Below are 26,868 nucleotides of genomic sequence, written 5' to 3'. Positions count from 1 at the left end.
ACTTTTAACAAATACGAAAAGCCATGCTTCAGATGTGCCAAAGAGTCACTCAATTGTGAAAAGGGACTGCTTTTCCTGTCTCAGAGCTGTCACAAGAAGCATTTCAGGGATCTTGTTAGTCAACAGCAATGAGCAGGAACGGGTCATGCTACTGTGTGTGTGATGGATGAGGGGCCCTGTTTGCTCATGTGTGTCACCTACAAGGCAGGCAACTTGATCTGCAGATAAGAGAGTGATTTTAACAGTTCCTATGCTAACAGAGTATGGCCTCCCTTTCTCAAACATGCTTACCTGTTTTTAGGGAGAAAGGATCTTGGTGTTGCAGGCATTTCCTGTGGGCGCTAGAACCCCTTAGGAGTGCTTGTTCCCTTTTTCCCAGTCAGAGCTCTGCCAGGCGCACCCCATTCATACAGACCTTTCCCCACCAGACCTATAGCCTCTCTTCACCTTTCCTTCCCTGATGCTCTCAAGTAGGTGTACATTCAGCATGTGGGAGAACATACGCCACTGAAAGGTGATAAACAGAGTACGTCAAAGAGATACTGCAAGACAACACAAAACTCAAATATGGCACATGGTAAACTAGGGAGAAAAACACACTTGCTGTTCAAAAGACAGAAGGCTATCTTCAAGAATACAGAGCACAGGAGTTTATGCACAGCAACATGCAGGAAGGTGTCAGAGGATGCAGCATGGAAGTAAGCAGAGGGAATGAGCTAGGAGACTGTAGGGAAAAAGAGGCAATGGCTTAGGAAGAAATCAGAGGAAACAACAGACAAGTGGCCAATGGGGTTGAGATGCAATGTTCTTAGACATACACAAACACACTGCGTTCATTGATTTAAAAAAAATGAGTGGTTAGAGAGATGGCTCAGTGGTTAAGAGCACTTGTTAACCTTTCTGAGGACAAGAATCTAATTCCCAACACCTACACCTTCACTTCAGAATCACTGTAGCTCCTGAGGAGCAGATGCCCTTATTTGGCCTCTGCAGGCACAAGTACATATATGTAAATATAACTACACAAGCATCCACAAAATATTTCATTTTAATTTTTAAAACTTCAGTAGGATGCTATGTTTTCCAAGTCAGATTGGAAATATGAAAATAGTTTGATGGCACCCTGCCCTGAGAAGGCTTCTGAAGAAATCAGCATTGCTGTGTGGCTGGAATATAAATTGGTTGAACTTAGTAATATTTCTGTGGAAATTAAGATTGGAAATATGAAAATAGTTTGATGACACCTTGCCTGAGAAGGCTTCTGAAGAAATCAGCATTGCTGTGCGGTAGGAATATTAATTGGTGGAACTTAGTAATATGTCTGTGGAAATTAACTTAAAAGGCTACCGTGCTGTGGGGATGGCAGCGTCTCTTCTGGGTGTGCAGCCCTGCAGGTGCACTCTAAGAAACAATGTGACACTAGTATAGGACTTCAGGATACTGTCAGGAGGAGAAAATTAGTGGAAACCACTTGTTTTTCCAGTATCAGGACTGGCTGAATAAATCAGAGCTATGTAAATGTCTCCACAGAACAGAGGGCAGAACGAGGGGTATATTTGAATTAGTCACAAAATTATACCATTAGGTTAAAAACAAGTGTATCTAGAAAATATTATAAAACCAAATTATGAATAGTTGCTTTTGAGTTCTGTACATGCACATGTATTTATGTTCTTATACATATAAATCTACATCCTCATGAAGTAGCTATAAGAAGAGACATCTAAAAATTAGGAATAATGTGTACATATGAGAAGAGGGAGAGTTAATAGGCCAGGTGCAGGAAGGAGGTTTGCTTTCCATTGTATGTTCTTTTAAGTTTATAAAATGTTATAGACTTTATATGTGCAAAATGGGGAGACTATAAAGAGACCTCTCATGTCTCTATGCCAACCTAGAGAACACATCACCAGACCATGTAGGGGAAGGAAACAGAAGTGGCCGACAAAGGTTGGCACAGGATAACTCTTGCCTTGCATTGTGAAGGAGAAGTAGATTGCAGAGACAGACACAGGGTCCCCACGGCAGAAGGCTGAGTGAAGTGGAGGAACTACTGGATGTTCACTCAGTTTCTGAGATGGTATAGGTAAGAAGTAAAGGCCCCACCCTAACGGTTCACAGATGAAAGGAGCAGGCATGATGTAATGTGCAGGTGGATGAGGAAGGAGAAGAGAGGGTGATGACATCAGCAAATAAATTAGTAGAGCATTCACACGAATGCATTTCCTATAGCTACTGTAGCTTGCAAAGCAAAACTATAATTTCTACACTAGTGATGACAAAACCAGAATAGTCTCACAAATGTCACCGAGAACTGGACTCATGGCTCTTTCCCTGCCCTCATGGATCTTTCCCTGCCCTGTGAGACTTCTGATGACATTCTCCCAACTTAGGGCCTTCTATTAGGGTGTGCTTGTATGGTTCCTCTCTTTCAACACTAATTCCCTGATGAAGAGGTGCATGCTATAACCAAACTACTACATCGATGTTTGCTTCACTCTCCATACTTTGTGCATGAATGTGACTTGTGCTTTTTCTGTCTTTTAAGTTTACAAAACAAACAAACAAAAAACCAGTTTATCAAAAGTATTCTGTCTGGAAGTTATGACATCAACGTGTAGGCCAGGAAACTTAGTCACAGCCAGCAGACATTGCCTCTTCGTCTCACTTCCTGTTGTTATATTGTGTTTTCCACATTGAAGAGGACTATGTGAGTGGGAGCAGTGCAAGCACAAAAGGCAAAGGAGGAGATGGGGGCGTCAGCTTTCCTAACAACCCTGCTGAAGTGTCGAAATGGCTTCTCAGACAACTCTAAAATTAAATAGCAACCTTCTTTGTGGCAAACGCACTCCTACACAATACCCTTCACCCAAAAGAAACTCAAGTTATTGGTCCTGATGTTTTCCAAGAGCCAGATCAAAGCTGTGTGTTCATACGGGCATACCAGCCTCAGACATAGCAGCCCGGGAGGAAGAAGACCTGCCTATTATTTTGCCTGTGAACTGGCTGGTTCTCTCCACCACCAGATACAGGAGCTTTGTCTTTTGAGGTTTCCGATTCTTGCCATCAACCATGATCTGAAAACGCTAAATAGAAAATTCTAAGACTGAACACTTGATACGTTTTCAACTGCACAGAGTGCTTTGTAGTGTGAAGAGATTTCACACCATTTCACTCCTTCCAAATTGGTTGCTACCTACAGATGGCCAGTTATTTAGTCACAGTAGCCACCTTGAGTATCAGACCGATTGCTGCCATATTTTAGAATTCGTGTCCAAGCAACCCCATGGCATTATGTAAACACTATGTCACAAGGCTGATATCATCCAACTCACTTCATCTCATTAGACAGATGTCTTGTGGTGTAACCTCCATGATTTGGGGGGGGCTGTTGGGATGTCTGAGTTGGGGTACTCAACCCAAGGGCTTTGTTCCATACACACACATGGAAAATAGGTAAGTTAGTTAGCACTTGGCCTTGATTTTGCCAAATGAGGCCTGATCATCAGCATTCTGCACACCAAATACCTCAGTTGGCTGTGTACTCTAGATAAGTATGGTTCTTGGTTGTTAAAGTAGAAGTTACAAATGTCCGTGCCACAGAGGTCATCCATGTCAGCTGTAAGGGAATCTAACAGTCCTTTACTGAGGAAAGGTGATTTCATTCTGTGCATGCTTTTCACCTGTCTCTCAAGTCTAACACTGCTTGTATAAAAGGATTCTGGGAACTCCATGAAAATGTCAAGAAAGCAAGCCCCTCCTTTATTTATTTCTCTTTTGCTTTTAAGGTCAGGAAGAGAATCTAGCTTTTTCCTTTCCCTGTGTCAACAAGTGATGTTCTTGGAAGGATAGCAGTCATGGAAGCATATTTTCAAACACTCAGCTGAGGAGAAGGGCAAGGGAGCTGGAACCCTTCATCTTTGACAAAGTTACAACTTCCCTCCGCAGGAAAAAAAAAGGCTGGAGATTTTTGTTTTTAAGGGTAAAAAGGTTCACAGTGAAAATGAAACGTTTCAAGGATGTCAAAGAGCTCATAAAGAAAAGATGTTTAGGTGAGCTAGACGTGCAGCTAAAAGCAAGTCCACACCTTGGGAGCTTTTAGGGGTAATGCTGGTATTTCCAAGGTGCTGGATTTACCCTCCTAAGGGCAAATGTGGAAACTGGCAATTTGACTTGGCATTGGAGAGTCAATGAATTACAGGACCAGGTGGAAGAGAATAAGACCTTCCCTGATTGTTCATGTCTGAAGAGTCAAGTTCAAAGTGCTCCTTAAAGTTCTGGCCAAAATAGCCTCCCACCCAGCCTTTTTTTTTTCCTAAGCAAGTCTCCAGGTGTTTATTCAACAATGGAAAAGGCTCAGACTACAGACAATGCCTTCTATGGGTCCTGTGACTGTTCTGCACCAAGACTTTTGAAATTTTATTTCAAAAGAATAGTGCTTGTGTCCACTTAGCACCAGTAGACATTAGGAAGGTCCACAGGAGCAGGTAGACTTGGCCCCAACTCAAATAGATGACAAAAGATAGCAAACAAAATTTGAAATGCTACAAGCTGAACAAAGGCTAGTGTGAGAGTCATGAAGAATCTTAGCCCTGAGGAAAGAGAGACGTTGGAAAAGAACAAGAAGCAGGGGCAAGGCTTCAGCTATATAGAGCGTTCCAGGCCACCCTGGGACACAAAATAGTTTGTCAGAAAAAAAAAAGTTGAACGAAGCCACACATTGACCAAAGCAGCAGAAGACTAAGAATAACTGAGACCTGGTATCATCAGACAGATGGCATGTGGGAGGAGCTGTTACTTATCTTGTGACACAGAATAGTCAAAAGTTAACACTGATGAACTGAGGATGACCATTATCCATTATAGAAGTTACACCAAAGTAGGCTTTCAAAATTATTCTTACTGTTATCACTTGTGTGGATATGTGTGATACACTGGGGGAGTGTTTTAACATCCCGTGCATGTGGAGGTCAAAGGACAGCTACGCAGAGTAAGTTCTTACCTTCCATCTTTATGTGGGATCAGGGAATTGAACTTGGCTCGTTAGACTTGCATCCTTAAGAGGCAATTGAGCCATCTCATTGGCCCCATACACTGTAATTGGAGCTGGAGGATAATCTAACAATCAAGAGGGTCCAAAACAATGGACCAACCAGTGATCCCCAGAATCCCAAAACAGTCATCAAGAGCCTACTGTTTTGAGACACTAAATAAAGCATCTTATACCAATTTTCATTTCACTTTTCTAATGAAATAGTCAGTATCATCTTTGCTGCTCATATTTTACATGAAATAGACATAAAAAGCATCCCTGAGACTTGGAAAGGTCAAATATTTAACTCAGATTCCAATAACTAATATGAAGCTCAGCCAAGTTTACAAACCAAAGTCCATACTTTTATAATTATATAATGCTATCCTAAGGAATAATTTTTAAAAACTCAGAAACTCACCTGGTAGGGCTGTAGAAAGTGTCACCTTGAACAATGCTAGTGATTACTAAAATAGTGGAGGCATCGTAACAAATGGTAGAGCAGTAGATTCAGTAAACTGAAACCATAATTTCTATATGAGTCAACAATTCTCTTCCTCTCATTAATTTGGGGGAATGTACTTCTAGGAGAACTAAAACAAAGCCTTAGACATGCACATTGATGTTCGTGGAGGTGGTTACGATAGACAAAGGGGAATGCAAAGTAAATGTAGGCTGATGGATGAAAAAGGAGAGAGTATATTCCTATAGTATGGTGTTATGGAGTCTTTAAAAGAAATGGGACTCCAGAACATGATCCAACAAGAATAAAACATGAAGAGAGTGCATTAACTGGTTAGTCAGTCACAGAAGGACACATATAGTATGAGGGGCTGGGGAGATGGCTCAGTGGTTAAGGCTATTTGCTTCTCTTCCAGAGGGCTGGAATTTGGTCCCTAGTACCCTCTCACAACCACTCCAGGTCTAGGAGATGTATTGTTTTCTTCTAGCCCATGCAGGAACTCCCTACTCCAAATAAAGCAAACACACAGACATAAATATATGCATACATAAAAACAAATATTTTAAGGAAGACTACTGGTCACCAGGGGATGTAGTAATGGGGACTTGCCCTAGAGGATGTGAGTATTAGGGGATATGGGGATAGGGGACTAGTCCCTGGGAGATGGGGAGATTGATCACCAGGGGATATAGTGGGGGACTGGTAATGTGGGAATGTAGTGCGTGTGTGTGTGTGTGTGTGTGTGTGTGTGTGTGTGTGACTGGTCATGTGTGGATGTAGTGGTGGGGGGACTGGTCACCAGGAGATGTAGTAGGGGACAGGTTACTTGAGGATGAGATGTAGTGGTGGGGGCTGGTCACCAGGAAATGTAGCAGGGGGAAGGACTGGTCACTAAAGGATGTGGAAGGGTGCTGGTGACTAGGGGATGTAGGGGTGGGGGCTGGCAGCTTTTAATGAATATAGAACTTAATTTATTTTTACTTTACTTCTACTTTATTTTTTTTATATTGGATTTTTTATTTGCATTTCAAATGTTATCCCCTTTCCCAGTTTCCCATCCATAAGCCCCCTATCTCACCCTCCCTCCTTCTTTTATAAGGGTGTTCCCCCTCCTCAACCACCCTCCCTTCCTGCCTCACCGCCCTGACATTCCCCTACACTGGGGGTGTCCAACTTTGGCAGAATCAAGGGCTTCTCCTGCCACTGGTGCCCAATAAGGCCTTCTTCTGCTACCTATGCAGCTGGAGCCATGGGTCAGTCCATGTATAGTCTTTGGGTAGTGGCTTAGTCCCTGGGAGATCTGGTTGGTTGGTGTTGTTGTTTTTATAGGGTCATTTTTAGCCAATGAAAAGTGTAAGTATGGAGAGTGACAATGACTGTACAAGACTGTGAAATGTATGTAATACCACTAAACTGTGTACACCAAATGGCTAAAATGGTAATTTTCTATTACATATAATCACACAAATCTTCTTAAGGGAGTGCACTTGTCATGGCTTGAAGTATCCATTCATCAGAGACTGGAGGAGGGTCTATTTTTCTGGAAAGGGGCTTGATTAAATGAACTCTTAAGAACTTCCACCTCTAAGACATAATAAATACTTCGTCAATTATAGAAGAAAAACAAGTTTTTATTTTTCCATACAAATACAGACTACCTTTTATCCTGAACTGTCCCAGCCTGGCAACTGGGAAAGTGAGGCCCTGGAGACAGTTTACAATCAGAGTTCTCACTGTAAAGCACATTACCAGAAAAACATCTCGACCTTGTTTTAATGAAGACCAATTGGTTGTTGTTGTTACCATTATTATTACTGTTGTTGTTATTATTATTATTATTATTATTATTATTATTATTTTGGAAGCTTCTAACTTCCATTGTTACAGAAAAGATAGAAAAGAAGAAAGTCAAGGTTTTACCATTCAAAAATTAATGAAGGCCCTGAAACAATTATCCCTTAAATATACAGAGGTCTCTTTAACGTAAATGGAGTGTATTCCACAGCACATCTTAGAACAAGGGATCCATTTCAGCATAACAGAGCGAGCAATGGAGCAGGGCTGTAGCCTGCACTCAATTTGAGGTTTTACTTCTGTTGACGTTGACTAATGCACAAATAGCCTGGCTTAAAGGATCTGAAAAACACTGGGTCACAGTGTGAAATAGACACTAATATAGCACAATTTATATAAAGATGGGGGAATGTAAATAGCTAACTGAAGCCAGCACTAGTGGCTCCAGCCAAATGGGACCAGGGAACACTGAGAACGCAAAGAGAATGTTGTTCTCCTGAGGACCTCTGCGAACACTACCCTCAGGTTTTCTCCTCGCAATGAAGAATTCAAACTGGATTTCTGCTGTCTGAAAATATGCCCAATCTCTGCCTTGGTGCTCAGAGCAACCTGAAGAAATATTAAGTTCATAGCAAGTATGATACCAGGTCTCCAAGGTTTAGGGCCTGCAGTCTAGTGGGGATTAGCTGAGCACATGGTTCCTAAAAAGCAGTATGGCTGGTTTGCAAGTGGGACCGACAGACTTGAATGAGAGTAGTAGGGAACACAGAGGTTTAGTGCTCACCGACCAGGCATGAGAATAGGCCTGACCCACACTGATGGTCACGTTTAACCTTCCTGGTGTGGCTAAAGAAGCAATATGGTGTGGAGCATAATTTAATTGCTATTAAATATCCGTGACATCATTCCACAGAGAAACTAAAACTGTGGCAGCTGTCGGCCATTCCTGGAGTCCAGCAGCTTCTAGAACTTTCTATATGTGTTGACTGCTTGAAACTGCTGTAAAGTCCAAGGGAAAAGAAGACAGACACCATAGAAAGGCCATCGATAGATTCTAGAACTGGTAACTGAGGTGGGACCTGAAAAGACGGAAGAGGGAAGTGGGAAGTTAAAATGATATTGCCCTGGCCATGCATGCATTAGGGTTCCTCTGTGGCTGACTGCTGTTGGTGTCAGAATTCTCTCACAGTAGAACTGCACTTCTCTAAGTTGCCCCAGGGGAGACCCTTCCTAGGCATCCCTGGCAGTAGAGCATGAAGGTTCTTTGTGCCTGCCCCCACATTCCAGCCACACTGCTCACCTTCTGGCCACACTCTGCCCTTTCAGACTCTTCACTGGGACTCATGATTCTTTCCCTCCGCTTCCACTCCAACCTTCTTTGATTCAAACAAGGATAAGGATCAGGTCTGTATCACCCACTACTGCAGTGTCACTGAACGAATACAGTTGGTGCTGAATAAAAGTTTATTCTGTGTGAAAACAAGAGAATCACAGAAAGACACACGGGAAGGGACATAGAGAATGAACTCTCTCCTCTCTCCCTCTGTCAGTCTTCCAAGTAGACATCATCCTCTTCTCTGAGATATGAAGAACACAGTAGTGGCCTTCATAATGGTTTCTAACTTTATTTTATTTATACATTTCCCTATCTAGACAGTCAGCATCCTAAAGGGAGGGGAAATAAAGGAGAAACAGTCCATGTTTGGCTTACTGCCAAGCAGAAAACAAGAAATGATTGTATCTATCTTTTTATAAAATCTCCTTTTTAAAAAAACCTCCCAAGTAGTGATGACCCACAGGTTGCCCTCAATGCTGGGATATGTTTCTGGGGCTCAAATATGGCAGCTGAGTAAACAAGTATCTGACAAGAGAGGCAAAGTGGAGATGACTTAGGTTTTGGCCAGCCTATTCAGAAGGATGATCCAAAGTTCCTAGTTCTTGAGAAAACTCAAAGTGTCCTCATTCAGAAGCTGTTTATATGCACATTTCCTTGGCAGGCTTATCAGATCTCCCAAGCCTGACTGACTAAACAGAACAAATGGAGAGCAGAGAAAGAGATGGATGCAAGCTAGGAACTGTTCAGAGGGCACAAGCTCGCCGATAACTCATGATAAGTAACAGCTTAGGCATCCCTAGACGCTGGTAGGTCCTTCCTTCCAGTAAGTCGGTGGTGAACACGCAGTATTGTGAGAGGTAGTCTGCCAGAGAAGACTAAGACCTCTGGGCAATTCCTCAAGAATGACTTCCATTCACTAACAGACTGTTTGGCATTAATGAAGAATGCTTTAATTCGCTGGAAATCTCACTTAAGTAAAGAATTAAAGAGCTGACGCTGCCAGATAGTGTGACAATAGAAACCAGAGACTTCCTATCTCATATCTATTCATTTTTAGTTATCTAGCACATGGAAAAGAACCAAAAGAAGCATCACAAGGAACTGCATATGGAGTATAGATCTTAAATAACATTCCAGTGCATTCCTTAAACCCGCTGTTCAAAACTATGTGGCCCACCAGGGGTCTCTGCACAGGAACTCCCTGAGAAGCTTGTTTGACAAAAGGCAGCATGGAGCCCACAGAGGCAGGATGCTTCCACATTCTAAAAATACTCACAGGACTAGGGCCCAGGATGGAACTAGCTGGGCATGATTCTGTCTGAGCCCCAAACAAGCAGTATGCACGCAATTTAATCCTCTTCAATGTGACACACTTCCAAGGATGGGCAAGTGGGTAGCCTCTAAGTGTGAATGGCTACAGTCTACCTAGAGTTCAGGGGACAAATGCTTAATTTAGGAAAGCCATGCTGCAGTCCCAAATCTCTGTTGGCGATTGACCAAATCCAAATCTGAGACTCCCAAGGAAATGTGGGGACCCCTTGAAAGAAATTACCAATATTCTCATTATTTACCATTCTGCTATCTTCAGTCACTCCACCTTATTTAGAGGCCATATTGTCACAGGCATTAACTAAGCCAGGCAATTTGGCATAAACTATCTCATTCCCATGCCAAAATTGAGAATGGCATGCTCCAGTGTGGTCTCCATGAACTACAGGGCACGAACACTCAGGCACATGCACACATCCATATGTACGGGAAGGATGAAATCTGTTTAGGAAGGGTTATATGCACCTTGCTCAGAGAAAGGAAGGGGGGCATTCTATGAGCTACAGGTGACAAGCATTTGTATCTTTCTTATCTGATCATTACAGTGACTAGCAAGGAAGAATCATTTTGTGAGTATGGAAACTCCGGCTCTGAGAAATTCACTTTAATTAGAAATCATGCAGTCCCCGAATGATGGATTCAGAGCCAGATCTATGAGACTTTGAAAGAGACACTTCTAACCTAATGATCCCAAAGAACTAGAATTTGTTTTCCTGAGTAGCAGGGAGCTAAGGAAAGCTTTCCTACTACAGAGCAGATGATGTCATCTAAATCAGCCCAGCTGCAGACAGGACCTCTGATGGATTGCACAATGCCAGCTCCATTCTTCTGCCACACTGATTATTTCTTTAAACTCCAATGCAAAGCACTCCCATCAGGTGGAGCGATCATTGATGAGTTCCAGACCCCTGAGAGGTGCAGAAAGCCAGCCTCAGCAGTCTTAGTTTGCTTCTCGAGGGGCCCCCTGCCCCGTGCTGCCCATCTCTCAGCAGAGTGGCAGTGTGTCGGACACTGGACATCCTTCCTATTTTTAGTATTGTATCCATGGAAGAAGGACCCACCACTAGGCACTGAGCTTTAAGAGTTTGGTGGAAAAGTAAAGAAGGAGGGAAATTTTGAGAACAATTTAATTATCACACCGTCTCTGGTCTTCGGTGTCTCTACCTATGACAAAGTCTCCTATTGCGAAGAGGAGAAGATAATGATGTTGTGCAAAGATGGCTTGCACAACAATGGAATGGAAACTTTGTCTCCTGAAGGGAGGCTCTTGAGGCTCAGCACTAAACAGTTGCACAAGTCTTAGAGAGCCTGGAACACCTCAAAGGTTTATGGAATTAGAAAACGGCTATTGGGAGCTGGGGCTGAGGGAGGAGACTCTCCAACACGCTGTCAATGCTCTTGTAAGCAGCCCCAGTAAACTCGCTGATTCAGCACATTGGACTTCGTTGGGATCCTCCCTTTGATCTGACTCCCTATGTGAAGCAAGCCCACGTTTGTTCACATGTCCCCAGGAAGAGTCACATAACAAACCCATCATGAGTTTGGGGTTCTTGCGTTGCATGTGCAAGGCCCTGAATTACTTCAGCTGAATTTGGTATGCTCATTCAGTTCTTGTGTTACTCAGGAATATTCTGCGGGCTTTGTAAAGCATATCAACAGCATGAAACAACTTTTACCAGTTGCCTTGCCATGTGCCAGGTTCGGACCTGCTGTCTCATCAGATCAGGATCAAGACCTTACAGGGTGGGTGTTAATTTTATTCCCATTTACCAACGAGAAGACGAGAGTACACAAAAATGAAGTCATTTACTCAAGTTAAAAAAAAAAAAAACCCAACCATAAGTCTGATGAGACAGCCAATGCTCCCGTGTTACTCTGCTGAAAATTACTGTCATCATTTGACATCACTGCTTTACCTCCAGTTAGTGCCAATGGAATCCCCATTCACTACTTGAAAGCCGTTCCTAGAAACAGTCTAACTTATCAAAAGTTGTATATTTTCAACTCCCAGAGTCCATGAAAGAACATTTAATTCCCTGACACTAAACGCTTCTCTTCATTTTAACTTCCTGACTGTTTAAAGACTTCTTGAGCTGGCTCCAAGTTTGCTGAGCCTACCCAGAAAACAAAACCTTCCTAATGGCTTGGGTTTTGTGGACTTCATAAACATTCTTTCAATGATAAAAGGCTCACATGTGGTGTTATCTTATTGAATAATGGGCTGGTGTGCCTTCTCTTAAATGCAATGCTTGAGCAGTGTTTTTGTAGGCCAGTGATACATTAGAATAATACCATATATTTATATAGTGCTTTGCAATTTCCAAAGTGCTTTCCCAATTACTGTCTCATTTGATCCTCGCCGCAGGCCTGCAAAGTCAGCCTTGCAACTGCTATTACCATCCTGGTTTTATAGGCAATGTGGTCAAGTAGAAGGAATCTCCAGCTTTGAAGGAAAACAGGATAGGGTTCTGTTCCCTGCTCCTCACTGTTCTTGCTGTGTGACCTTGGGTTATCTTAACCTTTCCAAGTTTCATCATCTTCATTGGCCAATGAAGAGCAATGACTTAGGTTCTGTGGAGCATCTGTTGAGGTGATATATGACAAGTCATTAAAAGGGTGCTTACCACTGGTTACTGGTATTGTTGTTTTGCTAATTACTGATTTTATATTTTTAATATTTATATTTTTATATAATTTAATATAAATTATAAAATTTTAATTTTATTTGTTACCATGATAAGATATATTTATAAACAGAAAATCAAAAGGGTGGCAGTGGACTCTAAATACTCGGGACAAAGCAGGCAAAGTAGGGCTTTGTTCATGGGCACAGTTTGCAAAGGGAGGACTTGTGACCTGAATGGACTTGGTAGCTAGGCTCACAGGATCAGGGGAATCATCATGATGGTCAGGGAGTTCCCACTTCTCTCCCAAGGACCTTTATTTTCCATGAGCTTAGCCCTATTGGCTAGAACCAGCTCTCGCCTGCCATCCACATCTTTCCTGTGGATCAGGAAAGGACCCCAGTCTAAGTGAAGGGTTCCAGGCACTGGGCTTTTAAGAAATAGTATCAACCCTCTGGTATAATCCACTTCCTGTGCATGTGAATGCTGTACTGCAATGTTCCATCAAAATTATAACATTTTATAGTTCTCTACAGAGCATCCACTATTTACCAGCCATTAACTTTAGTTAGTACAGACACAAATATCTGTGAAATAATTTTTATCTTTGTCATACTGAGCTTTCAGCAGAGAATTATATAAATGATCTGATACACAGTTGGTGCCCAATAAAAACACAAATATGCCTGAAACTAAAGCTACGTATTCAACACGGGTCACTGTCTATATTAATATCACCTTATTATATCACTACCTCCATCAACATGACTTATTACAGGAAATTCTTGGCCAATAAGAGAAAGGTTGTAAATAGCTTCCTGAAATCCCAGTCAACAAACATCTAACTGATCAAATTTTGAATGACAAAGTGTTGATTTTTCATCTCTCTCTCTCTCTCTCTCTCTCTCTCTCTCTCTCTCTCTGAAAATTAAAGAATTAGGTCAAGATTCCAGGTATCTACTTTTAGCTGTCTACTAGTCTGAAGAGCTCTAGTGCGGGCCAATCACAGATGGACAGAGAGCACCTCCTGCCCACCCTCAGTATTCTCATCTGTATAATAAAGGTGCACCCACTGACAATTTCTATGATGTACAAAAGCTGTGGAGAGAAATAACCATTGACAGTGGCAGAGTCTTGCAAGTCTGAACACTAGCTCTCTTATGGTCTGAGGGCAGAGGAGAAGATACAAACAGTGGAATAGTGTCAGATGCAGGGAGAAGAGGAACAAAACCACGTGGTGATGGTGCTGGTGATGGCGATGGTGATGGTGATAATGGTGATGATGGTGGTGGAGGTGATGGTGATGGTGATGGTGATGGTGGTAATGGTGATGGTGGAGGTGATGGTAATGGTGGTAGTGATGTGGTGATGGTGGTGGTGATGGTGATGGTGGTAATGGTGATGATGGTGGTGGTGGTGATGGTGGCGGTGATGGTGATGATGATGGTGATGATGGTGATGGTGGTGATGGTGGTGATGGTGGTGATGGTGGTGATGGTGGTGATGGTGGCGGTGATGGAGATCATGTGCGGACATACTTTTAGTATACACTAAAAATTTATTTAAAGGTATGATCCCCAGGATGTTGGTATAGGAAGGTGTTGTGAAGGTTTAAGAGGCGATACCTAGTGGGATCTCCTTGGGTCAGTGAAGTATGCCCTGGAAGGGAATCATGAGACATCTGCTTCTCAGTCTCCTCTGGTTCCTGTTCACATTGTGACCTCTTACTCCCATGTACAATACCACCATTGCCACCCAAGACCCATACCAGTGATGCAAGAAAGTGGCAGTCATGGTACTGGACTTCAAACGTGTGCGCTTATTTTACTTTCTGTATTAAGCTAGCTGCCTCCATATTTATTGTGGTGAAGCAAAGCTGACTGATAGGGCGAGATGGGGCACCCAGGAGACGCCTCAGGCACGTCGTGACGGATCCCATGAAGTCAGGACTGTTATCTTGTCCACTTTAATGATGAAGATAGAGAGGAGAGCTTTTTTGGATCTCTAGGACAGCAGCTAACTTCCACCTTTGTTCCCTTATGCCCTTTGAATGTATAATGGACAGTAAACCAAATGATTGAAAAAAAGTAAGGTAACAAAAGATGACCCTGATGATACTGGATCTATATTCTCCATATTGTAGAACTTTCTCTCCAATAGTGAATGGTGGCCCTTTTATAGTACCAAGAGCTTAACAACAGTAATTTTTGTCACTGTGACCAAAATACCCAATAAAAACAATTTAAGTGAGAAATGCTTTATTTTGGCTCAGAGGAATGTCAACCTAGCATAATGAGACAGTATGGTTGGAGTGACCCAGTTCGTGGCTGTGGTGGTGTGTGGCTCAGACTAGGAAGCAGAAAAAGCAGGCAGGACCCAGGGTAAGCTACCCTCAATTCTTCAAACTAGCCTCATAGACTTAGGGCCAAGGGCTCAAAACATGAGGTCATGAAGAATATTCCATATTCAAACCTAACACTCCATACATCCAGGTGACCAGGATCTGGCCACTTAATGGCAAGACATGTGCATCTTATTTACTAAGTCAAGTGGCTCTCATGGGTCCTATCCATTTTCTGAATGAAGACTGAAATAAACTTTCTTTTTCTCTCCCTCCCTTTCTCTTTCCTTCTTTCCTTCCTTCCTTCCTTCTTCCATTCTTTCTTTTCTTCTCTGTCTTTTTCTCTCTCCCTCCCTCCTTCCCTCTCTCCCTCCCTCTCCCGCCCCCCTCTCCTTCAGTGGGTCACCTCTCCTCCTGAAAACACAAACTTAACAACTAAGTATTTCAGAAGCAGTTTGCAAAAGGCCTCAGCAGATTCAAGCCTCCATTTTTCCAACTCCTGGCTGGGTTTCCTCTGGTTGGCCTTCCTTTCTGTCTTTCAGTTTCCCCATCAGGAAGAGGGAACGATTAGGCACTGTCACTTCCATAACACTGTCATCTGCTGACACCCCTACTACTGCTGCACTGTGTGATTTTCAACTTACACACATGTCTTTCCACCACTCCAGATCCTGATGCCCCCAAAGAACTGTAAATTCCTCAAGAGCAAAAGCTCTACCATATATAATTTTAAACCATATAAAATACATTTTTAAAAATTCCCCATAGTGCTATTGGCCCAGGGAATTATCACAAATACTTTCCAAATGAACAAATGTGCCTTTGCAAGTTTTAACTTATTCTCCCGCCAACAAACACTATCTGTTTTAGTAATTCCACGGCATGAATTTGGGGAGATGGCAGGACACTGGATTTGAGCTGAAGTGATAGTGTTTCTCATCAATCACAGTCCTGGGTCCCTAATGCCTACAAGATGCCACCCACCATGGGAGAGCTGGATGGCATATGGCTAAGGAAGAGTCCACTGCATCAACCTAGACAGGATCACGAGACCTCACAGCCAAGGAGAAATTACATAAGGCTCAGAAATTTGCTTTGGCACAGGCTGGGGACAGCATGGCACCACTTCGTGTGTGTTCAGCAATTTCACCATCCCATTTTTCTGTCTTAGACTTCCAGCATGAGAAAAACATTTCTGGACAGCTGCTTAACTGAGCAAGCTGACCTGAAGGGAAGCTGGCTGCCTAGAGCTATCCAGCAGGTAACTGTGCATCTTAGCTGTTAGTGCATTTTGTGAGAGGACTGAAGATAGGCTTGAAGACTCCAGAGTCATCTCTACTTCATTTATAGGAGAAAATAGATACAACTATTTTTGTCTCAGTCTCCAACCTAGCGCTGGTGTGACTCCATCGTGACACTGCCAAACTACGGTGCTGAAAAGATGGAAACAACCTTTATTCACTTGGGAGCTGTTTCTAGCAGAAGAGACTCCAAGTTTCCTGTTCTAGAATCTTCCATTTTCCTTTTCCTTCTGCCAGCCTTTAGTTTCCCCCTCCATTCACATCATCGTGAGAAAGTGAGGCAGTGGGTGGTAGGTGGGGGTAACTTTAGAGCAGTTTACCTACAGCGATAGGTGTGATTAAAACTTGCACTCTGAGGAGCCCCATTTGTTACACAGAGAGAGAGAGAGAGAATAGCCTTGATGTGAAGAGAATGCTGGGCTGGGGGAAACCTTGGAAGGCCTATTAGTGTAAACTCATATTACAGCTTATAAAATTGAAGCACAGTGAGGCAGGATTAGTCTTTTTGGAGGTTACAAGGATTCAAACTAGAAGCCAAATATTCACACTCTCTGTTTAGTGTTCTCCCTTCTGTTATCTGGTAAAGGGAGAGGAGGGAACGAGAAAATGGCAGCTCATATTTCTAACATATTCTGGGGAGGATCACACACAGTCCACATTAAACATGCATGTTCGATTAAACTTTCAGGAAGGTTCCAGTAGTGCTCACATCCAACAATATTTCCTGACCACTCAGCATGTGTCTTTTCATTCATATTTTCTCAAAGGACTTTCAGCAGAGCCCAACAAATCTAGCTTTTAATACTTTCGTTTCTCTGAGAGTGAAACTCAGACTGAGAGAAAAGATGTGTGCCCAAGGGCACATGGCCGGGAAGAACTTAATTCCACACTAATTCATCTTCGGCCTCTGCGCAGAGACTCTGTGCTCATCTAAACACTCCCCAAATATCAGCTGCTGACATCCAATAAGTTTTATTTCTAGAACTAAGACTTCCTCAGTATTCTCTCCTAAGCTGATGCACTGTTTTTATGTAAGTAGATTGGAAATTTAGCAATGTAACTCATATGAGTTAAGAGAATTAATGGAATGCACAAGTGCTGTGTAAAAGCGAAAACTTTTTTTTGAAACTTAAAAATATTCATTCATGTGCCTAAAATATCATTTGGAAATAGTGATGATCACCCCACCCATTGAAAAATCCATAACTACCTTACAGGCACATTGCAGGGAGGAAGAATATAACACCTGTGATACCCAGGGCTCTGCCCCTCTCAACATGGTGCTTAATCTGCACCATGACCAGAATCTCCTGAGAGTCTACGAAAGTGTTGATGTGGAAGGGAGCGATCTCACCAGGCCCCAACCATAGACAAAGAACTACAGGTAACCAAGAGATGCTGAGAGTCAAAACAGTCTTCCCTAAAGGAGGGGCCTCCTTATTGATTATCTAATGCCAAGTGGTCAACCCTGAAATCATATACATGCAAGCAACACTGAATGGACTGAGCAGGTTGTATTTATATATTTAGGTGCACATATACAAGCATACAAACACATGTTCAATTAAAGAAGAGACTAGGAACATGTGAGGAAGGAAGGCAGTAGGAAGGGGTGCGAGTAGGTAGAGGAAGGAAACGGAATAGAAGGAAATGATTGCATTGTAATTAAAACACAACAATCCCAGACACCATACTCTTAGATCTGAGAACCAGAAGTGAAATATATAGTTGAATATATATTTTAGAATGTAGATTTATTAGTAAACATGTTTAATGGGAATGAGGGACCCTCACAAATCTACCATATGCCCAGAGAATCATGACTAGGGAGTAGACCACTTCTTAGTTATCAGGTTTTTAAACTCATCTGCATTAAATTTGGTGAAGCCCCAGCTTTGGAGATGTGACTCTTCTGGAAATCAGAGAATTTGACCTTGGTCCTGCAAGGGCATCCATTACCTGTTTCTCCTTCTGCAAGTTGATATGGGTGGGCATGATGAGCTGACCAATAGAAAGATGGCCATTGGGCCCTCCAGCTTCTCAAAGGCAGTCATGGGGACCGTCTCGAACCTATCAGTCCCAACACTACACTTCACTTCACTGACACAGATGATGTACAAAAGGTGGAGATGAACTGGAATCTGAAAGCCAATTCTATCATAACGTTCACTGTGCATCTGGCACAAATACAGAAGAACTCCTGGGCTTGGAGAGGGATGCTGAGATTCATCCGACCCCATAGGCCACAGAGTGGGAGTTTATCTACTTCTGCTCTAAAGATATAAAATTAGACATTAGGAACAACTTATTAGCCAAACTTTTGGTATGGCTTACTCATAGAATAGCTATATGAGTAACAGGGAGTAGGGCAGTGGCACGTGATGACAGCAGAATCTTGGCATGCCCTAGAAAAGACAGGCACTGACAATCTTAGAAACATCCAGTGAACCTGGTACTAACAGTCCCTAAACCACACCTCAATATCATGGGCCCAACGCCAATGACATGACTCACAGATACAAGTGTATAATTGTCACTCGGCAGTCATTATAGGTTCCAAGAAGTACTGTTATTTAGTTGCAGTCACTAAATAACAAAGCTAAGAAGAGATTTCCCAATAAGCCATCATGGATTCTGCTTCTGAAGATCTTTCTGATAAAAGTCTTCCCAAAAAGTCTGACTTCCTCGAGGTCCTGGGGAGAGGCCACTGGGTAGAATTTTATCCTCACAGATGCCACCTCATCAGAGATGGAGCTTCCCAAGTCACTGAGGACATAAATACACTGGACCATCTAAGGGCTACATAGACTTTCTACTACCTGCATATCCTAACCATATATTGTAATAAAGCTGGCCATCTGAATTAGAGAGCAGGATCCAGAACAAGGAACTCCATGAAAAAGGATGCAGGTCAGTCATCTATGGAAGGGCTGGCAAGGAAGTGAGTCAAATAGGGCCAGCAGATGTCACAGGGAAGCCTGCAAGGTTAGGCCAGCCTCCTGGCCAGTGGTGCCTGTATCCTGGCTAATTAGGATCAGGAGGAAAAAGGGTGGATTTACCTCTCCCTAAGTTTTCTACCTGGAAAACACAGACCTTATGAGTTGTACCTCACCTTGGCATGCAGCTTTCAAGGTAACCCATGAGGTAACCACCCAAAACACATGTTCTTTAGCTCTTCCGGCTTCATAAAAACCAAAATAGTTGCCATCCTTGACTAGAAAGAAATAATATAAGTAAGTCCATATTTTTTGTGTTTTCTGAAAAAAAACCCATAATATAAAGTCTGCATTCTAGTGCAGCTACAAACAAGTAGTTAACCGGTGATCATTTCACTGGACAGGGTAAGCAGGAGGGATGCTCAATCACCCCTCAGCAGATCATGTTCAACGTTCTTTACATTCTTTACTGCTTCTCTGTTGCTGCCTGCCCTTGCTGGCATCTGGGTTTGTGAACTCTATGATATCCTATCTTTACCTACCTTTATTCCTTCTTCAGATATCTACATTTTTATGACGCTGGTGTCTGAGACCTACCATTTTGCTGTATTTATCAAGAAGTTAAATGAATATAAAACATATTGGACCAAATATCTAGATGCAATATAGAAAGAGATACAAGATTGACTAGCATTTGACACTTGACTTCAAAGAAGAAGCCTGGAAGAAGGACAGAAGGCTCCTCGGTTGACTAGAAGGAATCTAGCGTGGCTTTTTTTTTTAAATTTTGACTTGTCTCGTGTGTGTGTGTGTGTGTGTGTGTGTGTGTATGTGTGTGTGTGTGTCTGTGTCTGTGTCTGTGTCTGTGTGTGTCTGTGTCTGTGTCTGTGTGTGTGTGTTTGTGTGTGTGTCTGTGTGTGTCTGTGTCTGTGTGTCTGTGTGTGTTGTCTAAATTTATATCTCACGCACACTCATACTTCTGAGGAGGTCAGAAAAGGGCATTGGGTCCCTGGGTACTGCAGCTACAGAAGGTTGTGAGCCAACATGTGGGTACTGGGAAATGAAAAAGGTTGTCCATAGTAGCAGTCAAGCCTTAACTGCTGAGCTATTCCCCAGTCCCCTGTTGTGGCTTTGTGCAACACACTGTACTTAAGCTCTCAGAGCCTTGCTTTCCTTGTCAGGAAAGTGAGAACACTGACCTCCCAAAGCCTCCTTAAGGGTTAAATGAAAGGACGGATTTGAAAATATACAGTGGTTAGGAGCCCAGAGTGGGGGCAACCCACCCCCTGTAAATACACTAGCAGCAAGCTACAAAATAAACATGGGAGGTCAGCAGAGCCCAAAGATGGGAAATGCATCCACATGAGGGACCCAGAAAAACCTTCAAGAAGGAAATGTCTTGTACTCTGTAGACCCTGAGACATAGGGTCAGATTCACTCATATACAGGTTAGAAAATTATAGGCAGGAGACAAGGCAAGACTGAATGAGAACACCACAGATGCTTGGGGCAGAGAAGTCATGGTGTGCTTCCTCCCAACCTCTGACTGAGTCTGAGAACAAAGGCTTCATCATCTGCTGACTTGCTCCCAGCCTGAATCAGTGCCTCCCACTCACATGCTTCAGGTAGATGAAGAGCCTGATCCCAATGGCCACACACACTGCAGGACCCGCCCTTCCAGAGCCCCTCTCAGATGCTTACAAGGAGGGCTTTAACCCAATCTGCACAGCAATCTTTAAACTTGGCCCCATTTTCATATGATTCACGAGCAGCTTTCAAGTGAGGTTTTGCAGGTGATTTATTTCTATCTTCCTGTGTTATATTTTATATAGGATACATATTTAAAGTTCATAGGAGATGAAAAAAGACTGGTAAGTTTCTACAGCACCGTTATTCACTACCCTGGAACATAAAATACCTGAATACTGCATTGAGCAAACATTAATGGGATTAAATCAAATTGCAGACCTACAGGTGCAAACTGTGCTCGTTTCTTGCCGAGTGTTGTTTTGAGCGTGCCACACGTTAGTTCTTTTTAACAGCCTGTGGGTATGTAATATCATGTCTGCATAGATGGGGAAGGTGTAGGAAACAACCACCTGAGGTCAGACATGAAATAAACAGCAGAGTTTTGGGTTAAGCTCAGACTCTGAATCCAGAGGCCACTTGTCAACCACTGTACTGCCTTTCATGAAGAAGGTAAACATATGTTTGAGATTAAAGGTGAGATCAGACTAGGCTGGATCCCAGAGCAACTAGAAGACAGTGTCTAGTGGAGGAGGAAGAGGAGGAGGAGGAGGAAGAGGAAGAGGAGGAGGAAGAGGAAGAGGAGGAGGAGGAGGAAGAGGAAGAGGAGGAGGAGGAGGAAGAGGAAGAGGAGGAGGAGGAGGAGGAGGAAGAGGAGGAGGAGGAAGAAGAAGAGGAGGGGGAGGAGGAGGAAGAGGAAGATGATGATGACTCAACAGTGCATTTCTTTTTGGCTAGAGCTAAATGTCCTTTCTGGCTCACCAAATGAGGCCATGGGTATGTGGAATTAGATAGGCTGGTGCCCAAGCTGGTTCTCCATTCTCTGTTGAGCCCAGGAGGTGGCTACTTCTCTGGACCTCAAATTTCTCACATGGGCAAGAAAATAATTATATTCAACTTATAACATTATTGGGACAAACTTTGATGTGAAGATGACAGAAGAAGTCTCCGTGTAAGAGCTTCACAGTGAATGGTAGCTGTGGTTCTTATTTGGTCAATCCCCCAACCCCCCTTTTTGGCCACAGTGGTGCACAACATCCCTGGTTGTTTTTATTCCAGTGTTTTAGATTGTTAGATGTGATTGACCTTAGAATTTTGGCACTTCCAGGAGAGTCCAGGAGGAAGCAGCTGGGATGAATTGGCAAGAATTGAATTGAAGAGTTTCCTAAGAAAGAGTCTTATCCAGTGTTTGACTCATTCATCATGAGTGTTTGGTCAACGAAGTATTATCATATCATTATTATTGTTATTATTATTAAGTTACTACTACTTTTATAGACTTATCTTTGTGACAGATTAATGTAACCTAAAGAAGCAAGTAATTTTCAATCAATATTTACTAAGTACCTACAGCCATCTATTACTATTCTAGATTCTAGAAACACAAACTGTGAAGGGCCCTGTCCTAATGGAGTATAGTTCTTCCGGTGAGGGAAAACAGCCCAGGCAGTGTCTTAACAGTGGTGTGAGTGGATGGAGGTCCGGGAAACAGAGTACAAGCATTTGTCTCAGTTTCATTTCTGTCACTGATAAAACATGCTGACCAAAAGCAAGTGAGGAGGAAAGGGTTTATTTGGTTTACAAATCTAGGTTCCAGGTGTCACATCAGGAAAGTCATGGAGGTGGGAGTTTGAGACAGCTGCTCAGACTCTATCCACAGTCAAGAGCAGAAAGAAACAAATGTCCCCATGATGCCTGATTGACTGCTGCTGTGCTCCACTAGCTTTCTGCACTCATACATTTCAAGCCCTAGCCTAAGAAAGGTACCACTCAATTTAAGGTGAATCTTCCCACCTTAGCTATCAGCCAAGATAGTACCCGGACTGCCTCTGGCCAGGCTGATCTAGGCAATTCCTCCATTGAGACTCGGTGTTTCCAGATTATGTCAAGCTGATAGTAAAACTAGTCAGTACAATACTCAACCTAGACATGGGAACATTTACTTGGGAAGTAATAGATGAATCAAGATCTGAAGAAAGAAATTGCACGGTCCAGAAAAATGATGACTGAGACGAGGAAGGAAGCCGAAAGAGGACCATTTTAGACAAAGGACTGTCACTATGACCATAAAGAAGCTGACTATGATATGGAAATAAAGGATCATTTGGCATGGCTGGAGCTTTATGATTTAAGGCAGGAGGCAGTCATCGAGAGTCAGGAGGATGAGGTGAAAGGGACTTCGGTTTCCTTGGGGGATAGAGGGCATCCAAAGAGGAGCTACTGCATATAGGACAGACAGGCCCATGATTTCAGTCAGGAACAGTGATTCAATTGGCATGGGAGAAACATTAGAGGCAACAAAGCCTGCAAAGGAAGATTAGGAAGAAAAGAAACAGGGGCTAAAGAGAATAGACGAGGTCTAAAATATACTACATCCATGTATGAGAGGAGACAATACAACTATACATCACAGGGAGGGACTGTAGGACTGCACAATTCTGCCTTAGACAACGGGCAACCATCAAGGTATCTACGGAGGCAAACAACTTAGGACAGACCGTTGGTTTGGGGTGAGGAATGACACCAAGTTCAATTTTGGATTAGTCAAGTTTTAGATGGCTGTTAAGGATCCCCAGGGAAAGCCATCTAACTGACACCCGGTTGTATGAGTCTGTGTAGCTCAGGAGGATGCTGGGGATGGAAGGCCAGATCAGAAGTCACAGTTAGAAAAACCCAGGCATTATGAAGACCAAAGGTCCAGGTGATATTTTGAGAGCCGAGAGAAGATTCAACCATGACGGACGAGAACATCTATAGGAAAAGAGAAGAAAACATGAGACGCGAAGAGATTATCTCTTTCTACATGAAACCCGAGGGCCACAGGGATGAATCCCAGCATGCAACTCAATGGATGCTTAGTTAAGTGCATTCAGAATGGGTCTTCCTGCCAACCTCTAAACTACTAGATATGTATAGCAAGCTTAGGAGAAAGTACATCGAGTCCTCTCACTTCTGCGTAACAAAGAAATTAATGCTGATCTTATACAGTCAGAAGTATAACAAAAGATACTTTAAATAAAGTTTAAGGTTTTAAATATAGTTTCTCATGAGAAAATACTCACTGCCAAAAAAAAATAAATAACCTTAAATAAATGTCAACAAGAGAATGAGAATATTTTATTATCCCACAATCTAGAAACACACAATCATTTGGAGCTATTTCCTCTGCTTCTATGCACACTGTTAAATAGCTGAGACTGCATTTATTTCATCTTTTGGCATCATAAATGGCATGTTGTTAATAACTTTATCATTGACAAATTGTTATCTACATTCTCAAATATTTCTCTAGAACAGAGTCCAAAAAGTGAAGTACAAGGAGCCAGGTTTGTGTGGTGATGCATGCCTACAACCTCAGTATCCAGGAAGCTGAGGCCGGAGGTTCACAAGTTCAAGGTCAGCTTGGGCTACAAATCTCCCCACCCCAAAGTGAATTACTAGGTCAGATATAATAACTACTTTACCTTCCTTGATCTGATAAAAAACATATCCTTGCCATATACCTGTAAATTATAAACAGATACTAAACTATGCATGCACACATGTGCACGTGCATGAACACACACACACACACACACACACAGGGAAACAAAGGGAGGGAGAAGGAAAAGGAGGGGGGATGGTAGGACAGAGTGTCTTACCTGGGAGACCCCATTGATTTCTAAAGCCTTTAGAATACAACATGAAACAGTATTTCTGGTTCATGCATCATTTCTAAGAGGTGCTTCTTAAACATATTTCTAATTCTTTTTCCAGGTAACTTATGGAAAAATCTATATTCTGTTTTCATATGAATTCTTGCACATGTGATGGTTATATTTTTAAAAGTAAAGTTGCCACAAGCTAAAGTCATTTGGGAAGAGAGGCCCTCAATTGACAAAGTGCTTCCATCCGTTGGTTTATAGGCAAGTCTAGGATGGCGAGAAATTTTTGGGGGGGTGATATGGGAAGGCACAGCCTACTGTGGGTCGTGCTACCTGGAGGCAGGTGCTCTTTGGTTATATCAAAAGAGCAAGCTATGAGGAGAAAGCCAATAGGTAAGTAAGTAGCATCCTCTGTGGTCCTGCTTCAGCTCCTGCCTCTAGGTTCCTGCCCTCTTTCATTCCTGCCTTGGCTTCCCTCAATGATAGACTGGCTTTGGGACATGTTAGCCAAATAAACCCATTCCTGCCCAAGTTGCTTTTGGCCATATCTTTATCACAGTGATAGATAGAAAATGAAGGGAATACATAAAACATTGTAGCACAATGCCAGTCTGTGGGCACTCTGGTTCTGGCACATCAGAGCCAGGCGGGGCTCATGAGATCCTACAATCTCACTACCCTGTACAATCATGAATGAAGGAGCTGAGATAAAGCTGATTTTTATTGCTGATTCTAATGGTAAAGTATCATAAATAATAGATTTCTGACTGAAGACTGGGGAGGTCACTTTAAGTCTGCTTGGCGCTAACTGAAAGTCTCCCTCACCCTGGGTACTGAATCGAAGGCTAGGAATGGTGAGTGAGTACCAATAAGGCTGACAAAGCCATAGGGAATGGATGACTAACAGGAGTTCCAAGGGACCATCTCCATTTCCCTCTGTAGCATGGTATCTTTCATATGTCCCCTACCATCTCTTTTCTCAGCTTGTGTTCTCGTGGTGCCATTTCTCAAGGAGAAATGAAGAGTGCTTATACTTATTTCCATAGTTGAATAGAGGACTAAAGAACTGACCTACTAAGATTTACAACAGGTGACAGCCTTTTTGCCATGGTCACTGGAATGGTTATGTTTGCTGGGTGCTTACTGTGCATCTAGAACCTTCCCAGACCCTTTATTTACAGCAATTCATTTACTGAGCTTCTCCTAAAGAGCAAGTTCACTTAGACTCTAATCTTAGACAATCTAGAACCTGATGCAATTAAGTAATATCTCACAGAGATCTAAAGAACCCAATCGGATGGAGCATCGCCCAGCACAAGGAGACAGTAACGGTAGAATTTAGGAGAATTAAGGTCATTAGAAAACAGATGTGAGGGCCTCCCAGGCAGGCAGTAGCAACTGATTGATTCAACTGACCTGCAGTTAGAGCCTTTCAGGCTGGTTCAGTGTTTGGTCACTTTTCAGTTAAGATTAGTCTCACCACATGGAATACAAGACATGAAAGGAAACTTGCCCAGCTGAAAACAATATTATTTAAATTGACATGTTTTCAGAGACTACCAGACAGCAACAAGAAAACAAAACAAAAAACCAACGAAACAAAACAGAAAAACCAAGTCATCACAAAATGGCAAACAACAACAAAAAGAAACCAGAGGTTCTAGATTAGGCCTGCTTGCTTGAGATTAGAGATAAGCATTAATTTTTGCAAGAGGCAAAATATCCTAAAAAACTTATTCAGCCTTTATTTTCTTCTAGTCTAAAACATCTCAGAATAGCTGGCTCGGTGAAGACCTGAGGTAGACTATACTTCCTCTACCAAGAATTGACCACCAAGAATTATAGAGACCTGATATATCTACTTATACCTACGCAAAATAAATGAAGCTTCAGCATAGAACAGGCTGTTCTCATTAAAAGCTTTGGTTCTGAGTCAACATGCTGAGATGGGTGTGCCCTGCTGTCTGGGAGGGCAGCACACTCAGATCTGGAGGCACAGGCCTGACACACACAGCTTGATGTTCAGTGAAGGGGATTCTTGCTGTCGTTCTGACAGTTGTGGATAAATGAACCCGGGTGGCAGCATCTCTGATCACCTCATTTCATGCCTGTCTCCTGTTTGAAAACTTGGAAAGAAGGTCACTGGTTTTCACCATAGGGAGACACTGCATGGTAAGGGTAGGAAGAATGGGACGATGAGGGATTGTGAGTGACAGGTGGTCAACATTTGGTGGTGAGTACTGTGAACTCCAGCATAGGGTTTGACCCTCATAACAGCCAATGACACTCATAGCCCATGTCCAGGAGGTTATGAAATGTTTG

At 42.6% G+C, this 26,868-nt stretch overlaps 1 protein-coding gene across 1 annotated transcript in view; it reads right to left on the bottom strand.

Annotated features, from left to right (window-relative positions):
- Ror1 (receptor tyrosine kinase-like orphan receptor 1) overlaps positions 1-26,868 on the bottom strand; it is a 343,830-nt gene that overhangs the window by 149,850 nt on the left and 167,112 nt on the right. The gene's annotated exons all lie outside the window — the stretch shown is intronic.

This window comes from Rattus norvegicus, chromosome 5 (genome assembly GCF_036323735.1).
Source record: "Rattus norvegicus strain BN/NHsdMcwi chromosome 5, GRCr8, whole genome shotgun sequence".
NCBI classification, from domain to species: domain Eukaryota; kingdom Metazoa; phylum Chordata; class Mammalia; order Rodentia; family Muridae; genus Rattus; species Rattus norvegicus.
Note: the sequence above shows the minus strand (reverse complement) of the source record. Positions and strands in the feature narration are given on the sequence as shown.